Source organism: Schistocerca piceifrons, chromosome 2 (genome assembly GCF_021461385.2).
Source record: "Schistocerca piceifrons isolate TAMUIC-IGC-003096 chromosome 2, iqSchPice1.1, whole genome shotgun sequence".
Taxonomy (NCBI): domain Eukaryota; kingdom Metazoa; phylum Arthropoda; class Insecta; order Orthoptera; family Acrididae; genus Schistocerca; species Schistocerca piceifrons.
The window spans coordinates 472,165,387-472,189,642 of record NC_060139.1 but is presented as its reverse complement, the minus strand read 5'-3'; the positions used below and the strand labels follow the sequence as shown (position 1 = coordinate 472,189,642).

The window sequence follows — 24,256 nt, the reverse complement described above, 5'->3', positions numbered from 1 at the left end:
GCGTTTGCTGTTTGTAACTGTTGTTAGCATTCCATTCCTTCTAAGCAAGCTCCAAAGCCGATCTATTAAAGTGTCATAATTTATTTTCGCTTACTGTAATCAGTCATTAAATAAATCTCTTTTGGGTCGCCTTTTAAGGAAAAGTTTTGCCGTTTGTCGTGGCTGCGCATCATGAATGAACAGGACTAAAATAAGTCGGCAGCTTTTGTTTCGCGTGTAGCTGCGGCTGTTGTCAGCGGTGCGGCCGGACGCAGGAGGGAAGCCGCGTGGTGGGGTGTGTCGTGTTGTAAACACGCGCGCCCGGCCCGGCCCGGCCTTGTAACTCAATATGCCACTCCTGGTTGCCGTATTTTTCTGCCGAATGTTTGAGAGACCCCACTGAGGTTTCTTTCTGACGTGGCCCCCGAGGTCCAAGGTCGACAACATGTTCTTTCTTGGTCCACAGGTCGGCCAGCGCACCCCTTTCTTGGGGGTCTTTTCGGCCGTGGGCGGCTGGCGATTTTTGCTTCCCTTCCGCGGCCCACAAAAAATTGTTTTCGCTTTCCGTGGAATGGACTTTTTGCTTGCGTTTTACTGTGAGGGCTACTGCCGAGCAACTGAAGGACGCTGGTGACCGGCAAGCCGTCGCCTGGCAACGCCACGCCTGACTGCGCAGCTTACGTTCCATACCTGCTTACATCCGGTCTCGTGGCACGCATCGCATCTGCTTTCCGCCCATTTAGGTGTCGAGCGGCCAGTCGGGTTTCCCCCGCGCAGTTATGTCGCCGCAATATAGTTCGCTGTACCCACTGTTTGACTTGGTCTTGGCGTCAGTAGCAGTTTCCAAAACGACACACACTTTGGGGCTGTTTAATAAGAAACTATTCTCGCATATAGAAAATAATTGAGGATATTTTGCGTTGCGCGTTGTGTGATCGTGCGAGATATGTGTTTTTATATGCGAAGAGCTTCTTGAAATTGCAAGTAGATGAGACAGCTTTGCACTGGTGTAGATGCCTTGTGAAGAAGGATGTTAATTAGTTTATTGTTTATCAATAAAGTGGTTACAGATTTCTGGTGTCATCGGTAATAAGCTGGTTTATTATTACTTAATACCACCACCACGGTATTATCCACAGCTGGACCAAAGCCGCCTCTAGACGTTTTAGTGCACTGTGGTGACCATCTGTACGTATCCATACTGCTCTTTTAATCTTCCCTAATGTTATCCACTCATCTTCCATCAGAGATTACGTCGTCGTCTCGGTCTTTTCTTTCGTCTTGAAGTCCAGCTCTCTTCCCATCCCCAAAAACTTTTATTCAAGTCTCATCACCATAATAATTTCAAATGCCACTTCAGTCTGTTCCTAGGACCGTTCTTTGTTTTCCTGTCTCGCTAAGTGTTTCTAATAGAGACTGAAGCTTTACTGTGGGAATTCAGGCCCGCCTATTTTGCAGACAGCTGTTCTTTTTAATGTCCGAACATGTTTGAGCACTTTTGTGCTGTCAGTGGGTACTTATATTCAGCTATTATTTTCAAACTGATAGATTCTGCAGGACCTATTCGTAGTCTGTTGTTCTGAGAGCCCCAGGGCCTATTATTCTGAGAATAAGAACTAATTAAAAGTATCCAGTGATTGCACAAAGATGCTGAAACATGCTGGCGCATCAAAAGAAAAGCTGTTTGCATAACAGGCAGTCCTAAATTTTTAGAGCTTAAAAACCAAACGACGATTACATCAGAAGTTTTGTTTTGAAAACCCTATTTAGTTTACCAGAAGCACTGCATGTAATTTTTACTCCTCTGCCCTATTTCTTCACTTGCCCAAATACACTCTCATGAACTTGTAAGATTTGTGTTTATTGATATCGTTTATTTTATTTTCGGTATGTCAGCTAGGCATTGTGTTCGTATAATTGATATCTCAGGCTTACTTTCAAGGTTGCTCGGTTAAAACCTTTCATTTTTTGTCGAACGGTATCAGCACTAGAGACAAATAATTCAATATGAACAAAATTAAGTTGTTCGTGCACGTTCCAGTAATACATATTCCTTCTTCAGTTTCCCAGCTTACGAATTTGAATATATTGTCTAGGGTTAGTGACAGTAGTTTTGTTCATTTGGAATATCCTTGCCAGACACTTTCAATTCTGAATTCCTCACTACTTGGACGACGTGAAATGGAAACTGTAGCATTAGCGTATATATTCTTTAAAATGTTGACATAGGTTAAATCGAGGTCCCTTTTCTCAAGAACGGTCAGTGAAGATTTAGTTAAATCTGGGTCCAAAACTTTGTCAGAATTTATTAACCTCAAACAAAACGGTAATTCACACTCATAGCTCTGTTCTACAGTTTCGTCCATGACATGAAAGTGATCGGAGGTGCTATACCCACTTGTAAACACAGATTGTTCATAACTATAATTAAAATTAGATGTTTTTCTGTGCGTGTGTGTATGTCGTTTACCCTGCGGAGGGGAGCCTGATGGATATGGTGTTATGGGTCTTGTCTATATCCTTTTTAATAAAGTTATCACAGCCTTGGCCCGGCTTATGAATATGCAATCACTTCAGGAATTTTATTTTTGTTGCACTGTGGATGATCCTAGTTCCTCTTAAACTACGAGGCATTTAAAGAAATGTTATTTTATCCTTGTTGAATCTTGTGAACGCCTCATCCGTCAATGATAGTTGGTGAATAATTTTTTTTTAGTGCCACAACCGGTTTCGGACACCATGCCTATCTTCAGATGGCTAATATTTTTCGTTACACAGATGTTCTGATCAACAATATGTCATCTGCTCCATACCGCACAAGAATATTTGGGTCTTCAGTGTCACTTTCAGTTGTTTCATTAATAAAAATCCACTAAAGTGTTTGTATTTTTATATGTGATACAAAATAGTTGCGTTCAGTTACATATGTTCCAGTAGCGTGTGGAATTCAATAACATATGCATCGAGCTGGAAAACCACATGGACCACAGCAAAAGAAAGTCATCTACTGGAACGTGTGTAAGTGAACACGACTACTTTTCATAGCCTATTTAAAAAAATGGAAGCACTGTAGGATATTTTTGTTAAAAAAAAAAAAACAACTGATGAAGTGGCACTAAATTGGTGATCCCTTGATGCCTCAGAACGTTTCCTACCAACCAATCCCTTCTTCTAGTCAAGTTGTGCCACAAATTCCTCTTCTCCCCAATTTTATTCAGTACCTCTTCATTAGTTACGTGATCGACGCATCTAATTTTGTGCATTCTTCTGTAGCACCACATTTCGAAAGTTTCTATTTTCTTCTTGTCTAAACTATTTATCGTCCATGTTTCACTTCAATACATGGCTACACTCCACACGCATACTTTCAGAAAGGACTTCCTAGTACTTAAATATATACTCGATGTCACCAAATTTCTCTTCTTCAGAAATGCTTTCATTGCCATTGCCAGTCTACACTTTGTCCTCTCTACTTCGATTATCATCAGTTATTTTGCTCCCTAAATAGCAAAACCCATGTACTACTTCAAGTGTGTCATTTTCTAATCAAATTCCCTCAGCATCGCGTGATTTAATTCGACTACATTCCATGATCCTCGTTTGGCATTTTTTTATGTTCATCTTATACCCTCCTTTCAAGACCCTGTCCATTCCGTTAAACTGCTCTTCCAAATCCTTTGCTGTCTCCGACAGAATTACAATGTCATCGGCGAGCCTCGAAGTTTTTATTTCTTCTCCGTGGATTTTAATTCCTACTCCGAATTTTTCTTTTCTTTCCTTTACTGCTTGCTCAATATACAGTTTGAATAACATCGGGGATACGCTACAATCTTTTTTCACTCCCTTGGCAACCACTGCTTCCCTTTCATGCCCCTCGACTCTTACAATTTCCATCTGGTTTCTGTACAAATTGTAAATAGTTTTTCGCTCCCTATATTTGACCCCTGCCACCTTTAGAATTTGAAGAAGTGTATTCCAGTCAGCATTGTCAAAAGCTTTCTCTAAGTCTACAAATGCTAGAAAAATAGGTTTGCCATTCCTTAATATATCTTCTAAGAAAAGTCTTAGGGTCAGTATTGCCTCGCGTGTTCCAACATTTCTACGCATTCCAAATTATTGTTCCACAATTACATTTACTGTGTATTTTGTTGTGAACTGCTTTTCGGCTTTCTAGGTTATCAACAACAACTTGAGACTGAAGAGACAGTCCACACATCAGCGAGAGCATCTAGCAAAGACTGACATTTCCGAAGAAATGCTACGCTTCAATTTGACATCGGTACAAAACAAGAAATGTCGTGATGCCCTGAATGTTTCAGACATTGATGATACGAGTATAAATCTCAAAACCCACTGATTGGCCTAAACATTTTGTGCTACATAGGTTACACACACATTATTTTCTCAGCCTTACGCAAACTAATAAATTGTCACCACTGTCAAGGTAATTATGAGGGGAACTAGTGATTAGCTTAAAGAAATACAGCCTTCCTAGTCTACGAGATTATGGGGTACATCCTTCAAAGCATCACACACACAAAGAATAAAACGACAAAGATACAGTAAATTATCTGGGATTCATATTAAACTAGAAAACTTGGCTTAGGCTTCTTGCCGTGGCTTTCAAGAAATACTAAGGATGTTGCAGTTTCTCGCTGGACTTAGACATTTGCACCCAATAAGTAGAAGCCCGAATAGTGATGTGGCCGGGAAGCCAGAGAGGGAATACAAAATCACGTGGTGCTTAAATGTCCGACCTGTGCACAGGTTGCATGATGGGAGACGCTGCTAGCCGCGCTAAACGTTAATCAAATACAGATCTTGAACAGGCACAGACCAGATCCTGAACAGGGCAGTACCTTAACAAGACTGTTCGGAAAGATATGCAAAAGCTCAACAAGAACGCACCAGAGCCGAATTTAAAGCTTCGAAAGCAAAGAGAGAAAGACATTGACTAGTTACTGTTTGGTTTCATGCTGTCGTTTTGAAGTAGTCGTCTCACGCTGACTGCGGACATCGCAAAGGCCGTCACTTGCGATTCGGCCAATCTGTATGGCGAGACCAGTCAGCTTGTCAATCCCGGATTTGACAAGAAAGATGATAGAGACGGGAGTGATGGTGTGTATTGGTTATACGTTAGGAAAAGTGTGTGTGTGTGTGTGTGTGTGTGTGTGTGTGTAGATAAAGTAAGTAGAGTTAAAACAGCGCATCTAGAAAAAACAGAATTCCTTTTGTTCTGATTTTTTCAGTAAAGCGGTGCGTTATATTAGAAACAATTTTTGGATAGGAACTTGTTTAGAGATAAGTGTAAGGGACTAAAAATCTGCAACATTGGTTTGGTAGTGGTAGACTAAAACGCCCGCCTTGCGCTACGGGGATGCAAACTGTCCATAAGGAGCGCTATAAGGTTGGATTGTTATTGAGAGTCTATTTTGTTGTGATACACCTCTGCTGTACTTAGTAGAGGAAGTAGTTTTCAGAGTAGTAGCACCGTTTTTAGTGCTGTGGGTGAAGGGCCGTATACATATTTCGATAAATAAAGAAATGTAGCTTCCAAAATTTGATTTGAGACTCGTGTCTGGGAGAGAGCTGTTGGTGTCCATCTTTTTGAATTGTGTTCATGAAACTGTACCCGTTGAGCGATTTGTAAGCCTGAATCAGGATCTCATTGTACTTGCACAAGTACAGGGTTATTACAAATGATTGAAGCGATTTCACAGCTCTACAATAACTTTATTATTTGAGATATTTTCACAATGCTTTGCACACACATACAAAAACTCAAAAAGTTTTTTTAGGCATTCACAAATGTTCGATATGTGCCCCTTTAGTGATTCGGCAGACATCAAGCCGATAATCAGGTTCCTCCCACACTCGGCGCAGCATGTCCCCATCAATGAGTTCGAAAGCATCGTTGATGCGAGCTCGCAGTTCTGGCACGTTTCTTGGTAGAGGTGGTTTAAACACTGAATCTTTCACATAACCCCACAGAAAGAAATCGCATGGGCTTAAGTCGGGAGAGCGTGGAGGCCATGACATGAATTGCTGATCATGATCTCCACCACGACCGATCCATCGGTTTTCCAATCTCCTGTTTAAGAAATGCCGAACATCATGATGGAAGTGTAGTGGAGCACCATCCTGTTGAAAGATGAAGTCGGCGCTGTCGGTCTCCAGTTGTGCCATGAGCCAATTTTCCAGCATGTCCAGATACACGTGTCCTGTAACGTTTTTTTCGCAGAAGAAAAAGGGGCCGTAAACTTTAAACCGTAAGATTGCTCAAAACACGTTAACTTTTGGTGAATTGCGAATTTGCTGCACGAATGCGTGAGGATTCTCTACCGCCCAGATTCGCACATTGTGTCTGTTCACTTCACCATTAAGAAAAAATGTTGCTTCATCACTGAAAACAAGTTTCGCACTGAACGCATCCTCTTCCATGAGCTATTGCAACCGCGCCGAAAATTCAAAGCTTTTGATTTTGTTATCGGGTGTCAGGGCTTGTAGCAATTGTAAACGGTAAGGCTTCTGCTTTAGCCTTTTCCGTAAGATTTTCCAAACCGTCGGCTGTGGTACGTTTAGCTCCCTGCTTGCTTTATTCGTCGACTACCGCGGGCTACGCGTGAAACTTGCCCGCACGCGTTCAACCGTTTCTTCGCTCACTGCAGGCCGACCCGTTGATTTCCCCTTACAGAGGCATCCAGAAGCTTTAAACTGCGCATACCATCGCCGAATGGAGTTAGCAGTTGGTGGATCTTTGTTGAACTTCGTCCTGAAGTGTCGTTGCACTGTTATGACTGACTGATGTGAGTGCATTTCAAGCACAACATACACTTTCTCGGCTCCTGTCGCCATTTTGCCTCACTGCGCTCTCGAGCGCTTTGGCGGCAGAAACCTGAAGTGCGGCTTCAGCCGAACAAAACTTTGAGTTTTTCTACGTATCTGTAGTGTGTCGTAACCATATGTCAATGAATGGAGCTACAGTGAATTTATGAAATCGCTTCAATCATTTGTAATAGCCCTGTAAGTGTGGGGTATAGGCCTCTACACTAGGATCAGCACAGTGCGCAAACCGACGGTGCTCTGAGGCGCCCGACTTAGTTTGTAGTTCGGGAGGACCGTGATTCGAAACCCGCACCGGCCATCCTAATTTAAGCTTTCCGTCGTTTCCCGAAATAAAGTCAGTGGAATGCCAGTAAAGTACATGGCGCAATAGCACGTCGGCTTGCCGGGCACATTTGAGAGCAGGCGATACTGTTGATGATGATATATTGATTGTTAGATGGGAATGTTAAGACACTTCGATGCCATTTTCTAGAAGTATATTCTGCCGATGCTGGATCGCTATCTCCCACCACCACCACCACCAACACCGCCACACATGACGCTACACTGTAAAAGCACGTGTTAGCCATCTACAACACAAAAATGACACCTAAGACACTGCACGTTCTCCTAGTTTCGTACAAAGACAATTTTCCAAAGCTCGACAACGGAGATACTAAGGAATCTGAAGCCAATGCCACATGACTTTTGCAATAGATCAATAGATGTCAGTGACTGCCCCGAATATACCGAACACTGTGTGCAAATGAGATGCTAGATGTTGAATCCCTTTTTACAGTACATGGAGAATTTATCCTTTTATCTTCGGCCTCTTGATCAACCAAGATTAACTCCAATTCTGCGGAAGAACCTTCACATCTATGGGGTGGTTGTACACAATGAGATGTTTCACTCGGGTCCTAGACCTCCGTATGGCTGGTGAGTGAGCTATGGTGCCGAATACAGTAGATTTTGTGGTTGACGTGGTACGAAACATTCACTTGGCCTCGGAAGCCCGGCTCATGTACTGAAGGGTTAGACGTGTTGCATTGTGGAGAGTTGCAATCTGAAGGTTAGGCTCGCCCCGTTAGCGTCTGCATTAAAGATGGGAGTGGTGTTTGTCCTGTTACGTCCATTTACGGTTCTGCCCACACTGCACTCCAAATAAATCGGCCGAGCGCATGGTTAAGACTATTCTCATAATGAAACTTGGTGGGCCAAATTATGGATAGCTAAAGAGTTTGCACGTTTTGCAGTGGGCACCTGCAGTAGCCACGAACTTGCGGAGGACGCCATTGTACTCACAAGGGAACCTCCCCATCGCACCCCCCACAGATTTAGTTATAAGTTGGCACAGTGGATAGGCCTTGAAAAACTGAAAACAGATCAATTGAGAAAACAGGAAGAAGTTGTGTGGAACTGTGAAAAAATAAGCAAAATATACAAACTGAGTAGTTCATCGGAAGTTAGGCAACATCAAGGACACTGTGACCTCAGGAGCGCCGTGGTCTCGTGGTAATGTGGGCAGCTGCGGAACGAAAGGTCCTTGGTTCAAATCTTCCATCGATTGAAAAGTTTAATTTTATTTTCAGTTTATGTGACAAACTCTTATGTTTTCATCACTTTTTTGGGAGTGATTATCACATCCACAAGAAAACCTAAATCGGGCATGGCAGAAGAATCTTTTTACCAATTCACAAAGTGTACAAGTTAGGTGGGTCGACAACATATTCCTGTCATGTGACGCACATGCCGTCACCAGTTTCGTATAGAATATATCAGATGTGTTTTCCTGTGGAGGAATCGGTTGACCTTTGACATTGCGATCAAATGTTTTCGGTTCCCATTGGAGAGGCACGTCCTTTCGTCTACTAATCGCACGGTTCTGCGGTGCGGTCGCAAAACACAGACACTAAACTTATTACAGTGAACAGAGACATCAATAAACGAACAGACAGATAATAAGTATGCAAAAGTAAAGAAAGTAAAATATTCACTCGAGAAGGGACTTGAACCAAGGACCTCTCGTTCAGCAGCTGCTCACGCTGCCAGGAGACCACGGCGCTCCTTAGCTTACATTCTCCATGATGTCGCCTATGTGGCTCATGGACTACTCAGTTTGTATATTTTGCTTATTTTTTCACAGTTCCATACAACTTCTTCCTGTTTTCTCAATTGATCTGTGTTCAGTTTATCAAGGCCTATCCACTGTGCCAATTTATAACTAAATCTGAAGGGGGTGCGATGGGGAGGTTCCCTTGTCAGCGCCACAGGAAATAGATACCGTTGACAGCATTCCGATGACGTCAAGGACTCTGTGAGCCGGAACTTAAAAGGAAGTATTAATCGAAATGGGTGCAAACTTCTGCCGTCTGTGTAGCTGTGACAATTCCCTGTCGGTGTCGCGCGGAAAGGTGACTCTTTCTTCATTTGACCTATGAGATATTGAGAAAATTTCTCAGGCCGCCGTCACACGGTAATGGTGATATAATTGAAATTTTGTTTTTGTTGTGTTGTTAAAAGTAGAGCAAAAAAAAAAGTCCAAATGTGTGTGAATTCCTAGGGGACCAAACTGCTGACGTCCCTGGACTTACACACTACTTAAACTAACTTATGCCAAGAACAAAAAAAACACACACACACACACACACACACACACACACACACACACACACACACGCCCGAGGGAGGACTCGAACCTCCGGCGGTAGGGACCGCGCAGTCAGTGACGTAGCGCTTCAAACTGCGCGACCACTCCGCGCGGCTAAAAGTAGAGCAATGACGTAACTCGAGTGTCTGCTTGTCTGCAGAAGTGTTGCATTGTTTGGGGAAGTCGAATCCTATCTCAAGTAAAGATCATAAGAGTAGACTTGGTATTAGAGCTTTTGAAGCCCCTTCTGTACATCTCTCATGCAGACGTATGCTTTTGCAAATGACAGGACTGAAGAGTACTGTATTCGGAATATATACATACGTCGTCTGCTCATTGTAGTATCTGAATGTCACTGGCAAAGAGGTCAAAAAGGTGTGCAGTATAAATGTTGACTAATAAGGGAGTCAAGACTGATCAATGCGGGGGCACTCTGCAAATTTCTGAGTCCCAGTGTAGTTTCGTGTTGCAAAATGATTCTCTTCCTTTTGCTCACAAAGCTTACAATGTTACGCACGAGTAAATTTGAAATCTGGAGTTTCTCCAATTTTTTCCCCAAAAATTGACAAGACGACGACGTCCTATGCTTCAGTCAAGTCTATGTATACAATTGTGATGTAATTATTCGGAGAGAAATTGAACTGTATGTCAGAAACCAACCGTAAAAGGATTTCAGTTGTCCATTTGCCTTTTCGAAATCCAAGTTGTTTTTCTGGCAATAGTTTTTTTCTTTTCCCGTCACCATTTTAAGCGGCGCTTGTTTTTTTTTCTAAAATTGCCTTCAAAATTAACTTACACTCGAAATGAATATAAAAATGTCCATTGTTTGATTTAAAATTACACCCGCCAGTCTTAAAAATGGGCATATATTCGATAACGCGGGAAACCCCTCTCTGTCTGGCAACAGTAGATTCAAGTGGCAGCAACAGTGCACCGATGCGACGGAACATTATTTGTGGTGATGCCCAAGATTGCTAACACTGTCTCCCTCCTGCACCGCCATCACAAACCCAGAACACTGTCTAGCCTAGTGGTTCCCATTCTTTCTTATACCATTACCCCTGAGTGCAGTCAGACATTAGCTAGTATTCCTCCCTCCCCTGCCATCTGTTGCCCCCCCCCCCCCCCACCGCATTATTACAGCTTTAGCACCTAACTAAACTGTAGAATGACAAGACTTCTCTTGCAATACTTATTTTTAAAATGATGAATGATATTTAGTTCGTGTGTGTGTGTGTGTGTGTGTGTGTGTGTGTGTGTGTGTGTGTGTGTGCGCGCGCGCGCGCGTGGTTTAGTTAGAATGAATGACGAAGGAATTCGTGGCGCGTCGCAAGTGGTACCCACACCACCTCCTCAGAAAAAAAAGCTAACTATCCACAGTGTGAGTACGTACTCGTTACAAAACATGCTTCCCCTGCATTACTCCTCTCTATAGCGGCACCTGCTTGACTGTGCAACCCCATATAAAATCAAAGTAGTTACGATCTGTGCACTATACTTATTTTTCGCAAATCACTTCATTGCTGCACTCCTTGCTTCTGAACTGGTAGAAGTTGGACGACTTTAGGCTGTTAATGCTTTGTGGCTAATCACTCTTTACAGTTATGCAGTTACTGCTGTTTCGTGCTGTTATTTAATTCACTTATCTGTTCGGAAGCAAGTAATGAACCAATTACTGCAGGTGCTATCTACAACTTGGAGAAGACGTTTCCTTGTGATATGTAGCATTTGTTACATATATGTCTCACTTTTATCATCAGCGATGTACGGGACAAAGCACAACATGTGTATAATGGATGGACTGGGGAACCTCCACCGCATTAATCCTGCTAATTGAGAAAAAGTAATTATTGATAACTTATATAATCAGTATCAGAATCTTACGAAATTATGTTAATAGGAATGATCTTTTGAAAATAATTTAATTTCCTGACTGAAACAATCGAATCATTTAGTTTTTATCCCTCAAAAAATTTCATTTTACCCCTTAGGGGGTAATTACTCTCAGATTGTCAAGAAATGGTTTAGCCTATGATGCGTCACTGCAGTCTAAGGTGCCAGTGAACTTGGATTGAAAGCGATTTGTGTTATCGGTAATAGTACAATATTTTTGTTGGTAGTTAGTTTCATAACGGAAAAATAAATCTTATGCGGGCTATAAATCGAAAGGAGTGCCATATGCAGAACAACATGGAAACTGAGCGGCATTTCGGCCCTCCACCAGCAGAAAAAAAACATTCGCGATTGGCGGGCTAGTAAAGAAAAAATGAAAAAAGAGGAAGACTAATTGTTAAAACAGAGGACTGAATGCGAACACTAGTAGACGACTTATTGAAATGGATTCAAGGACACCATCAAACTGGCATTGGAATTAATACAAAATTATTCAAATACACACTCGTAAACTAGCGCTACAGTCTAACTTAAGACTTCAAGTGTGGAGATTGTTGGTACTACAGTTTTACGAAGTGTAATGGACTTAGCATGCGAACCAAAACCATACTATCTCGGAAGAGAAAATGTTATTGTTCCATCGCTTTATTATTCGGCAACGGCCTTGCCGCAGTGGATACACCGGTTCCCGTCAGATCACCGAAATTAAGCGCTGTCGGGCGTGGCCGGCATTTGGATGGGTGACCATCCAGCCGCCATGCGCTGTTGCCATTTTGCGGGGTGCACTCAGCCTCGTGTTGCCAATTGAGGAGCTACTCGACCGAATAGTAGCGGCTCCGGTCAAAAAAAGCCATCATAACGGCCGGGAGAGTGGTGTGCTGACCACATGCCCCTCCTATCCGCATCCTCCACTGAGGATGACACGGCGGTCGGATGGTCCTGATGGGCCACTTGTGGCCTGAAGACGGAGTGAGAGTGAGTGCTTTATTATTCAGCATCGAAAGAAAACCAATGTGGAACTAAGCTACTGCGAATATGGACGAAACTCCTCTGACGTTTGATGTGCACTACAGAACTGTTGCCATGAAATGTGCTAAAACTGCAACTTTAGAAACAAGTGGACATAAAAAAATGCGCTACGCTGTTGTCCTTTCATGTTGCGTCGACGGTACTACACTTAATCCAGCGATCGTTTTCAAGCGCAAAACAATGCCAAAACCTTCTGAAATACTGTTAGATGTTGTTGCTCACGTACATGACAAGGCTTGGCTGGACGAGGCTGGAATGAAATTCCGGATTAACAGTGTGTGTGAGAGAACGAAAAGTGCTTTATTGAATAAATGTTGTCTTCTTGTCCTGAATCAATTTAGTAGTCATTCGAAACATTCTGTGAAAGAGAAATTGAGACGGGGAAATACAGAGCTTTCTGTTGTTCGGAAGGACTGACTTCACAATTGCAACATCTTGATGTCTCAATAAATAAACCTTTTAAAGTGTGTGTGAATTCACGCCGAAGGGTACTTTAAAACGACCTACAATCAAACAAGTGTGTCAGGGATTAAACAGTCGTGGTATAGAGTGACAGAAGACATTTTGAAGCTTTCAAGAAGTGCGGCATAAGTAACGCTGTCGATGGTAGTGAGGACCATCTTATATATGAAGAGGACAATGATGACAACGAAGAAGAAGAAGAAGAAAATTCAGATGACGATTTTCAGAGGTTTTAAAGTCAGTTTGATTTTATAAACTACTTTTTTTAGTCCGGCTTTGCAGTCTGGTAGTAAAAATGTTATTTTTTTAAAAAATTGTTCAAAAATTAAGGTGCGTCGTAAAGTCCGTAGTGTCTTATAGTCCATAAAATATGGTAATAATCATTTGCATTACCTTCGCTGAACATCTCGGGTTTACCACGTCTTTTTTCTCGATTTGTGGATGGGGACTAAACGAGATGTTTTTAGCTAGTCGATTTTGATCTTTTATGTCCAGACACTAAAATGAAACGTTGACGGCCTCGCTAAGAGGAGCACTATGGAAGGACAGTTTCGCCGAACACCAATCACTTGTACGGATTTCAGCTCGACGGTCCAGAAAGCTGCTTATCACGACTGGAATTTTGAATGGCACGTCTCCCAACACTATAATGGCGGCCATACAACCGTGGTTCACCTCGGTGAAGCTTAAAACGTCATGTGACTTCTCCCATCCGCATGAGGCTGGGACACAGGTGTTCTCCGCCCGCATATACTGGTTGAAAATCGACGCTTGTGGACACTGTGAGCAGGACACAACGGCTGTGGCTAATCTGAACCACGTCATATTGGCGTGTACAATGTACTCTGCCGCACAGGCGGTCTTGTACAAAACATTGATTGCTATGGGCTACTTTCTCGCTGCAAGCGTTAACTGCTGCTCGAGAATTATTTAAGACACCGGTTTTCACTTTGTCCTATAAGTTATGTGGATCTTACCTTCTCATGGAACCAGCTCGGTTCGAAAACTGGGTAGTCTGTGTTTTTACTTTGCATTAAGAACTTCTCTTTGTAAACGACTTCGTTGCCCAGCTTTCATTTTAAGTTGCTGTGGATATCATTCTCCTCTGGAACTCACTAAGTTCGAATCCTGTGTCGTAATTTTGTGTATTTTAATTTAAATAACGAACGTTTACTGTACTTCACACTATTATGAAAACTGCACTAATGTTAAATTGGTACTGTTGAAACTACTGCTGGGTGTTTGGTGTTCGTCTTCTAGTGCTTTTGTTTTACATTGGGGACTTATGTATATACATCGGACTTTTTTTTTTCCATCATTCTGCTCCGCAAATTGCAATTATTTTTATATGGCACTTTTGCGACTATTGTTGGCTGTATCGTCTCTGCTGCCAAAAAATAGATATCCACACAAATTATAAAAATGAATGAATGAATGTAGTGTGTGTGTGTGTGTGTGTGTGTGTGTGTGTGTGTGTGTGTGTGTGTTTTCCACATCTTCTCTTAATCCACTGGTACACATATCATTCACTGTGTGGAAAAAATCACTGTGGAGTAAGGACCACCACCCTACGGGGTGGGGCTGAAAAAACAGTGTAGCGCATGACGTAAGAATACCCGTACCCCAGTATTTGAGAATGAGACCACTTAGAGCCTTGCAACAAATTTAACAAAAGAAAAATTCATGCAGTAAAATTGCCACATGAAGCATGACGTCGTAATTTATTACTTCTTTGCTATTAACTGTTTTCGTGACACATTTTGCAGACAATATTCGCATATACCACTGCATGTACCAGAAAAATTGCATCATTCTATGACACAGTTTTGGAGATATGTCATAAATACTTAGCTGCGTGAAAATGAAAATGTAGGGTGAAATTCGCTGGACTTACAGGTGAAATGCGTGAAATATGTTTGAAATAAGTTTGTCATATGCGTATGCAAGCAAAGCCACGGGTAAAAATTTCATCCTAAACCCCTAGAGCGATTTCATTCAAATTTGGTACACACATTTGTTGCAATCTGGAAAGAAATACTGCAATGGTAAGAACCACCAACCTTCTATTAGGGTGAATGTGATAATGTGGAGAGAGAAGGGAGGACAAGATGAACTGACAAAGACGGGGAAGGAGAACATAGGCACAGATAGGAGGAAGAGGAGATCGTCAGAGATAGGGGAGGGGGAAGTGGACAGAGAAAGGGGAGAGGAGGTGGTGGACAGATCGTAGGGTGTGGGGAAATGGTAGACAGAGAGGGAGGGGTCGAGGTGATGAACGAGAACAAGGGGGATGGATAGAGGGAGGAGGGAGAAGAGATGGATAAAGTGAGAGATGATGGATACGGAGGGTAGGAGGTGGATGGAGGGGAAGGAAAAAATGAAAAAAAGAGAGAAGGGAGGAGGGGATGGACTGATAGCATGTTGAAATAAATACGTACCTGAGCAACCCCAGGTTTCTTAGTTATTAGATAAATAAATTTAAAAAAGCCATAGACGGTTATTGTGTAGTCCTTCCAGAATTGCAGTTTACGATCTCTACAAACACTAGACAAAGAGCGCGTCCTGAAAGGGTAAAACGTCGGAAAGCGAGTACCTTTCCGGACCTGAGCAACATACCCTTTCAGTACTAGACTTAAAATTTTTTACTTTGCTCTCGTCTTGCGTAGTGAACGCCTATGACCGTCTATAATCAGTCATCAAGATTTGACATCCTTTTCGCAAATTTGACTGCTATACTAGATGTGAAAATTAAAAAGAGCAGTGCTTGTATGTGACTGGCGCGAACGATGCGAATGGTTCTAGGACGCTGACAGACCGCAGACGTTCTCGGTGAGCATAATACTTCCGCCTCGTAAGATAAGCGCATGTACGATAAGGGTGGTCGTGCAGGCATGTTTGCTGGCGTGCTTCGGGAACGAGATGTGTCATCGTCTCTGGTTTACGGAGTGCGTATCTAAGTTTTAGGAATTTTGAAACTTTTACGTGTGGTGCGTAGGAAACTATTCAAATTTAACTAAGTTCCACCATTTTGCGGGTTGAATACTCACACTGTTCAACAAGTTAACGTCGCTAAGTGCGGCTGGCTTGAAAGGTCAGATCGTTTTTCATGAAAAACGGGTTCGCGTTTGGAGGCTGCCATGCGGACTTGAAAATTTGCTGATTTCCTCTAAATCACTTAGCTAATGATCCAGTTTTGGTTAAGATAGTTCCACCTTCACTTCGCTTGCCCAGTAGAACTAGTGTTTAGTCTGACGTGTAGTCGGTTTCGACGGAACAAGAAACAGAGTACATCTGCTAAAAATTATAATTTTCTCAGATAACAGCTAGTAGTGAGAAAGCATTTAGCTATCTCGCACGGGCAACGCTTCGGTTTTCGCATCAGTAATTCACCTTTAATCAAAAAGATGTACAGGAGTTTGATAAAAATATCGAAACGTCGTGAGAAGTACATACTTGAACATAAACGCAGATGTTAGCTAAGCCTGCAGGTTGCCCTGTTGTATTTTCACCACGAACGCATCCGTACAATGTCGCCAATACGGTATCAGCGCCAGTCGTGGTCAGAAGTGTTCTCTGTAGTTGTACTTTCTCAGAGCTAAGTGAATTCGAACGTGGACCGATTTTTGGTGCTCGTTTTGTGAGTGCTCCCGTAACCAAGAGAGTCGAAGTGTTTGGTGTTTCAAGGAGCAAAGTATCGAAGATTTACACCGTATACATGGAAAGCGGAAAGAAATCATCTGCTAAGTCAACAACCCGGACGAAAGTGTGTTTCGAGTGATGGTGAGGGACGGTCATGTAAGAAGATGGTAACGAAAAATAAGACGACGACAGCTGCAAAAGTCACTGCAGAAATGAATGTCAGTTTTGTGAACCCTGTTAGCACTAAAACAACGCGAAGGGAGTTCCAATAGTAGGGAATTGCAGGGCGAGCTAGAATTCTCAAACCACTCATCAGTGATGCAGATACCCGTAACAGGAGCACGTGGAACAGTAGAAGAATACATTAAATTTATTCGCTGTTGCGAATGTGGATAACCATCAGCTGCATAATAGAATTACAATGGAAATTTGTACCGGACTGGGACTCAAACCCGGATTTCCTGCTTATCGCGGGCGGTGGCCTTACCATTTGGCTATACGAGCACGACTCACGGCGAGACCCAAACGTCCGTATGTCATCAACCACGTGTCTACAACCTGTATTCGCACATCTGTTATGTAGTCCCGTAAAGGGAAGACATTGTACTTGAAATTGCCTTACCATGTTCGGCTGGTAGATAAGTTTCTGCAATGCCGTGCGTTGTTATGATGCGAAGTTCCTCGGACATTATACACGTCCGATGCAACTTTGCATCATAATTCGGAATAACACAGGCACTGTAATATAGCATTAAGACTGTCGTTTGATCGAATGAGTCTTGTTTCACGCTAGTTCCAACTTGTGGCCTAATTTACGTCTCAGCAGTGAAACATGGCGAGGGTCGGTGATGATTTGGCCAGACATTCGTGGTATTCCGTGCGCCTCGCGGGTACTCCGCAAGGTTTCATTACTGCCAAGCATTATGTGACCATTTTGACTGATCAGGTCCATACCATGGTAAATTGTTTGCTCACCAATGATGTTGGTGTGCTCAAAGACGATACGGCCTCAGTTCACACAGCTCGCATCGTCTAAGACTGGTTTTGTGACCACGAAGATGAATTTTCACATCCCTCCTGGCAACCACAGTCACTGGATCTGAATATTGTTGAGTCTTTGTGGTCCACATTGGAAAGAAGGGTGCGAGATCGCTATCTACCGGGTCATAGAATTTTGCAGAAAGAATAAGGTTCCCTTTGAAACCATACAGGACCTGTACTTATCCATTGCGAGACGACTGAAAGGTGTTTCGAGTGAGTTTTCCTGCACCATATTAGGCATGGTGTTTCCATGCTTTTGCACACGCCCTGTATGTCTTTCTAGTACATGCAATGACGATGACAGAAAGATGCAAAGACTTGAGGTCCTTTTTTCTGATCTGAGGAATAAGCGGGAAATGTTCACCATAAGGTTAGTACTATAGTTAATACTTAACTCATCCGCTTTCTCTCTCACGTTAGTTTTTGTGCGACACGAAGCAATGTCTTTCTATGTGTATGTATTTACTAATTCGGATCACGGTAGGGGAGAGGGTGAGGACTGACTTGTACATGTATTGAAAGAAACATACCGGCTCGCAGCTTTACGGGAAAAATTTCGATCGTGATTGTTGAATCAGAATTAGAAACATAAACCTTTAGAATACGAAATTGTCGAGGTTCTCCAGTGGCAACCCACTGACCGCAGTTGTGGACAGGGAGAGAAGGAGCCTTATCGTTAAAACCCAGGACTTCAATTCGGGAGGACCAGACTTTGTGGTCATACACCGCACCTGTCACACAGCTTCCTCCAACAAGTGGAACCAAAGGAAGTTGATACCGTACCGTGCGGCCTTGGAAACACCTGGCTCGGCCCTAGTTGCGATTAGGGGGTTGAACGAGCGAAAGAGAGAGAAATACTGGCAAAGTGGAGTAACAATGGAACATAGCGTCTTACCTAGCCTGTAGGCCGTAGCATCTAGCCGTGCGCAAACGGCGACCAGCGTTTGTTTTCCAATTCCGTGAATATCTTAGACCATTTACGTCTTGCGAATAGTAAACACCATACTCGATCTACAGATGCTCTCACTGCCCCTGTAAATACACTATGTGATCAAAAGTATCTGGACACCCCCAAAAACATACCTTTTTCATATTAGGTGCATTGTGCTGCCACCTACTGCCAGGTACTCCATATCAGCGACTTCAGTAGTGATTAGACATCGTGAGAGATCAGAATGGGGCGCTCCGCGGAACTCACGTCCTTCAAACGTGGTCAGATAGTTGGGTGTCACTTGCGTCATACGTCTCTACGCGAGATTTCCACACTCTTAAACGTCCCTAAGTCCACTGTTTCTGGTGTGGCAGTGAAGTGGAAACGTGTTGAAGAGGGTCTTAATGTGTAATAGGCAGACATCTACCCATACCATCACACAGGTATTCCAAATTGCATCAGGGTGCACTGCAAGTACGAGGTGCATTCAAGTTCTAAGGCCTTGGATTTTTTTTCTCCGGACTGGAAAGAGATAGAAACATGCGCATTGTTTTAAAATGAGGCCGCGTTCATTGTCAATACGTCCCAGAGATGGCAGCACCGTACAGCAGATTGAATTTTACCGCCAGCGGCGAGAATGACAACTGTTTTAAATACTTAAAATGGTGACGTTTTCCTTACTTGAACAGCGTGCAATCATTCGTTTTCTGAATTTGCGTCGTGTGAAACCAATTGAAATTCATCGACAGTTGAAGGAGACATGTGACGATGGAGTTATGGATGTGTCGAAAGTGCGTTCGTGGGTGCGACAGTTTAATGAAGGCAGAACATCGTGTGACAACAAACCGAAACAACCTCGGGCTCGCACAAGCCGGTCTGACGACATGATCGAGAAAGTGGAGAGAATTGTTTTGGGGGATCGCCGAATGACTGTTGAACAGATCGCCTCCAGAGTTGGCATTTCTGTGGGTTCTGTGCACACAATCCTGCATGACGACCTGAAAATGCGAAAAGTGTCATCCAGGTGGGTGCCACGAATGCTGACAGACGACCACATGGCTGCCCGTGTGGCATGTTGCCAAACAATGTTGACGCGCAACGACAGCATGAATGGGACTTTCTTTTCGTCGGTTGTGACAATGGATGAGACGTGGATGCCATTTTTCAATCCAGAAACAAAGCGCCAGTCAGCTCATGGAAGCACACAGATTCACCGCCACCAAAAAAATTTCGGGTAACCGCCAGTGCTGAAAAAATGATGGTGTCCATGTTCTGGGACAGCGAGGGCGTAATCCTTACCCATTGGGTTCCAAAGGGCACTACGGTAACAGGTGCATCCTACGAAAATGTTTTGAAGAACAAATTCCTTCCTGCACTGCAACAAAAACGTCCGGGAAGGGCTGCGCGTGTGCTGTTTCACCAAGACAACGCACCCGCACATCGAGCTAACGTTACGTAACAGTTTCTTCGTGATAACAACTTTGAAGTGATTCCTCATGCTCCGTACTCACCTGACCTGGCTCCTAGTGACTTTTGGCTTTTTCCAACAATGAAAGACACTCTCCGTGGCCGCACATTCACCAGCCGTGCTGCTATTGCCTCAGCGATTTTCCAGTGGTCAAAAAAAGACTCCTAAAGAAGCTTTCGCCGCTGCCATGGAATCATGGAGTCAGCGTTATGAAAAATGTGTACGTCTGCAGGGCGATTACGTCGAGAAGTAACGTCAGTTTCATCGATTTCGGGTGAGTAATTAATTAGAAAAAAAATCGGAGGCCTTAGAACTTGAATGCACCTCGTACTATAACAGTTAGGCGGGAGGTGAGAAAACACTTTTCGTGGCCGAGCGGCTGCTCATAATCCACACATCACGTCAGTAAATGCCAAACGACACCTCGCTTGGTGTAGGGACCGTAAACGTTGGACGATTGAACTGTGGAAAAACGTTGTGTGGAGTAACGAATCACGGTACACAATTTGGCGATTCGATGGCAGGGTGTGTGTATGACGATTGCCCGGTGAACGTCTTCTGCCAGCGTGTGCAGTGCCAACAGTAAAATTCGGAGGCTGTGGTGTCATGGTGTGGTCATGTTTTTCGTGGAGAGGTCTTGCATCCCTTGTTGTTTTGCGTGGCACTATCACAGCACAGAATTACATTAATGTTTTAAGTACTATCTTGCTTCCCACTGTTGAAGAGCAATTCGGGGATGGCGATTGCATCTTTCAACGCGATCGAGAATCTGTTCGCAATGCACGGCCTGTGGCGGAGTAGTTACACGACAGTATCATCCCTGTAATGGACTGGCCTGCACAGAGTCCTTACCTGAACCCTACAGAACACCTTTGGGAAGTTTTGGAACGCCGACTTAGTGCCATGCCTCACCGACTGACATCGATACCTCTCCTCAGTGCAGCACGCCGTGAGGAATGGCCTGCCATCCCCCAAGAAACCTTCCAGCACCTGATTGAACGTATGCCTGTGAAAGTGGAAGCTGACATCAAGGCTAAGGGTGGGCCAACACTATATTGAATTCCAGCATTACCGATGGAGGGTGCCTAGAACTTTTTGTCGTGATAGTTTTGATTACATAGTGTAATTCTGGGAGTCACCGGTGACTTTCGCTCATCTGTCGAAGGTTTACAGGTGATTCTCGGGATATGTACGACGGGTATCGCCGTACGTTACTGAATAGCGTTGTATTAGTTGGGACGTCAACAATATGATTGTGTGTACGAAACCACAAAAACTCTTTTTACTGAAAACACATTTACGTGCCTTGAAGTTAAATGAATGGCGGTCTGACTAGGACACTAGAAGCACTGCAAGGCGTCTATACAGCGTATTCTCAAACGTTAGGAACAGGTTCGAACGATACGACAGTCCCCCTACTCCGGATATGGTTCACCGTCCATATCCCAAATATCTGCATCGAATGAGATGTCGAGATGGCGCAGTGGTTAGCACACTGGACTCGCATTCGGGAGGACGACGGTTCAATCCCGCCTCTGGCCATCCTGATTTCGGTTTTCCGTGATTTCCCTAAATCGCTCCAGGCAAATGCCGGGATGGTTCCTTTCAAAGGGCACGGCCGACATCCTTCCCCATCCTTCCCTAATCCGATGAGACCGATGACTTTGCTGTCTGGTCTCCTCCCCCAAACAACCCCATCGAATGGGGTGTGGTAAAACACAGATCTGTGAATGTGGGGACGAAGATTCCACTGATCATTTAGTTTTATGTTGCCCATTTTTCAGGTAGAGAGAAACTACAGACAATTAGACTGCATCCAGTACCTAAGGACTACAGCTAATGTGTGTGCCCAACGAATATGTAAAAGGCAACTACTCAACTTTGTCTTTAAGATTAAGTGGACATTCCGAATATCAAGATAACGCCAACATAACAGGAAACGTTTGTCCATTGTAGAGAATGATAGGCACATGTAAATATAATTAAGAGGAATTAATACATGGCGTCCATAATTGAAGTTCTAGTTTTAAAACTCTGTAGGAAGAGGGCTAGTGCTCAGAATGACGTCAAACTTGGAGAGCATACGAGGAACATTTCATAAATAGTGCACAGGTTGGTACTACTGTGGATTATTTGATACAACAACAATGAAAATTAGGTCAGGTGTAATTGGGAGCTTAAGGAAGAGCCCTTTTTTTCTGCAACATAAAATTGGCGATAGGTAGAAATGGACCCTGCAGAGGTCTCGGGTACTGAGTGTTGAAGACCAGAGGTCGTACATATAGATGGAAAGTAGACTACAGTACAGTTTCGCGTTCGGTTAATCGTTTTCGTGGTGGTCGTATTAGCATAGACGATAATTCAAGACCCGGAAGACCAAAAACGTCAACGAATGAATTAAATGGGAAACTTGTGGCAGATGCTGTTGAAGAAGGTCGCAGTGCGACTCGTGAGGAACTCACTGAAGCCACGGGAATTCCCCCAAATCAGTTTTCCCCTTCTGACGTATGATTTGAAGAAGAGGAAAAATTTCTGCAAGGTGTGTACCACACTTTCTTACAGCTGAAGAGGAACAGAAAAACCTGGACACTGCAACCTTACTCAAGCAATAATTCGATCGTGAAAGTAAAGGGTTCTTGTGCCGAATTGTCGCTATTGATGAAAGGTGAATTAGAAACTTTGAAACGGAGTTGAAAACGCCGTCCAATGAGTGGAGAGCTTCAGATTATCCACGTCCAAAAAATAAATAATTAATTTCGACGGCCTCAGTCAAATCTCAAGCAAATGACTTTTGCTTATGACCACCTAGGTATCATCATTACAGATAGTTCCATGTGAAACAAGTGTCAAAGCTGTGTGTTATTGAACTTCATGCAAAACTCGCGCAGAAAAATCTGACCTCAGTGGATCGAGGCTGGGCCAACCTTCCTCGACGGTAATGCTCGCCCGCGAATCGGCCATGTTGTAGCCCTTTCACTGCGCGAATACGGATGGGAAATGTTGCCGCATCCTCCCTACAACCCGGAGAGGAGTCCACCAGACTTCGACTTGTTCCCCAAGTTGAAACAACCTATACAAGGACATCGTTACCTTTCTGTGGAAGAGCTTTCTATCGTCGTTACCAGAGACATTCGACATATGAGCAGAAAGTGATGTCCTTGATGGAATAATAGAGCTTCCAAGACGTTGGGTTTCAGTTAGAGATGCAGGGAAATTATATTGAAGGGCTGTGAAGAGATGTCGAAATAAAAAAAAGTAAACGTGTAATGAAAAAATTAGTATGCATTATTTATGAAACGTCCCTCGTATTATTGACGCAGGGGGAAACGCCGCGGAGCAAAAGAATATTTAACGAAAATTTGGCCAGTAGGTGGCGCTGAAAGCGTCAGAGTATGCTCACCAACAGACGCGCGCCACACTGTCGTTCCTCAGTCTGCGTTCGAGATAGCTAATATGACTGTCTCCATGAGGCATTGCGCACTGCTGGTAAAGCTCTTCTACAAGAACGGTGACTGTGCAGGAGTTAACGGACACTCAAGGGTATGGAAAAAAAGCATTGGTCCGATGTCCCCTAAGGTCCGAAGAAAATAATTGCGAAATTCAAAAAGATAGGTTCAAACAATGGAAACTCCACGTTGGAACATCAACTATGTGGCAAAAGATAGATTGCTACTTACCGTAGAGATAACACGTAAAGTTGCGCGCGCGCGCACACACACACACACACACACACACACACACACACAATCAAGACACACTTACACACAAGCTTTCGGCCACAGCCTTCGTCAGAGAAACACACTCCATTCATTCACACAAGCAAGCACACTTCACGCACACATGACCGCCAACTTTGCCAACTGGGACTAGAATGCATTCAGAATTATATTTTTCTCTTTCTTTTTCTGACGAAGGTTTTCGCCGAAAGCTTATGTGTAAATGTCTTTCAATTGTGCATGTCTGCAGATTAACGTGCCATCTTTGGGTAAGTAGCAATCTACATTGTTGAGAAGATAAGTTCTTTTGGAGTGTAATGTGACAGAGGAAGGAAAGCAGCTGACACGACGTCTGTCGAAGATGTGGCCACAGTATTGCAGGAGGAGTCGAGCGCTGGTGTGTAGCATGCCGTGCACTCGGAATTGTCCGTACATTGAACATGCCTGCAAGCACGGTGCATAAAATCATACGAAACACCCTTCATTGCTATCCATACAAAGACGCCATGTTTAGGAGTTGCTTCCTGCTGACCTGTCAGCAAGAGGTACGTTTGCTCTGGAATTTCTTGCTCGCATGAAAGCGTGTAATGAATGTCATGGAACATTCTGTTGACAAAGTCCAT

At 43.5% G+C, this 24,256-nt stretch overlaps 1 protein-coding gene and 1 pseudogene across 2 annotated transcripts in view; both read left to right on the top strand.

Annotated features, from left to right (window-relative positions):
• Nucleotides 1-24,256, top strand: part of LOC124776397 (endoplasmic reticulum junction formation protein lunapark-B-like) — a 128,415-nt gene that overhangs the window by 38,823 nt on the left and 65,336 nt on the right. The gene's annotated exons all lie outside the window — the stretch shown is intronic.
• Nucleotides 12,002-12,118, top strand: LOC124778351 (annotated as a pseudogene).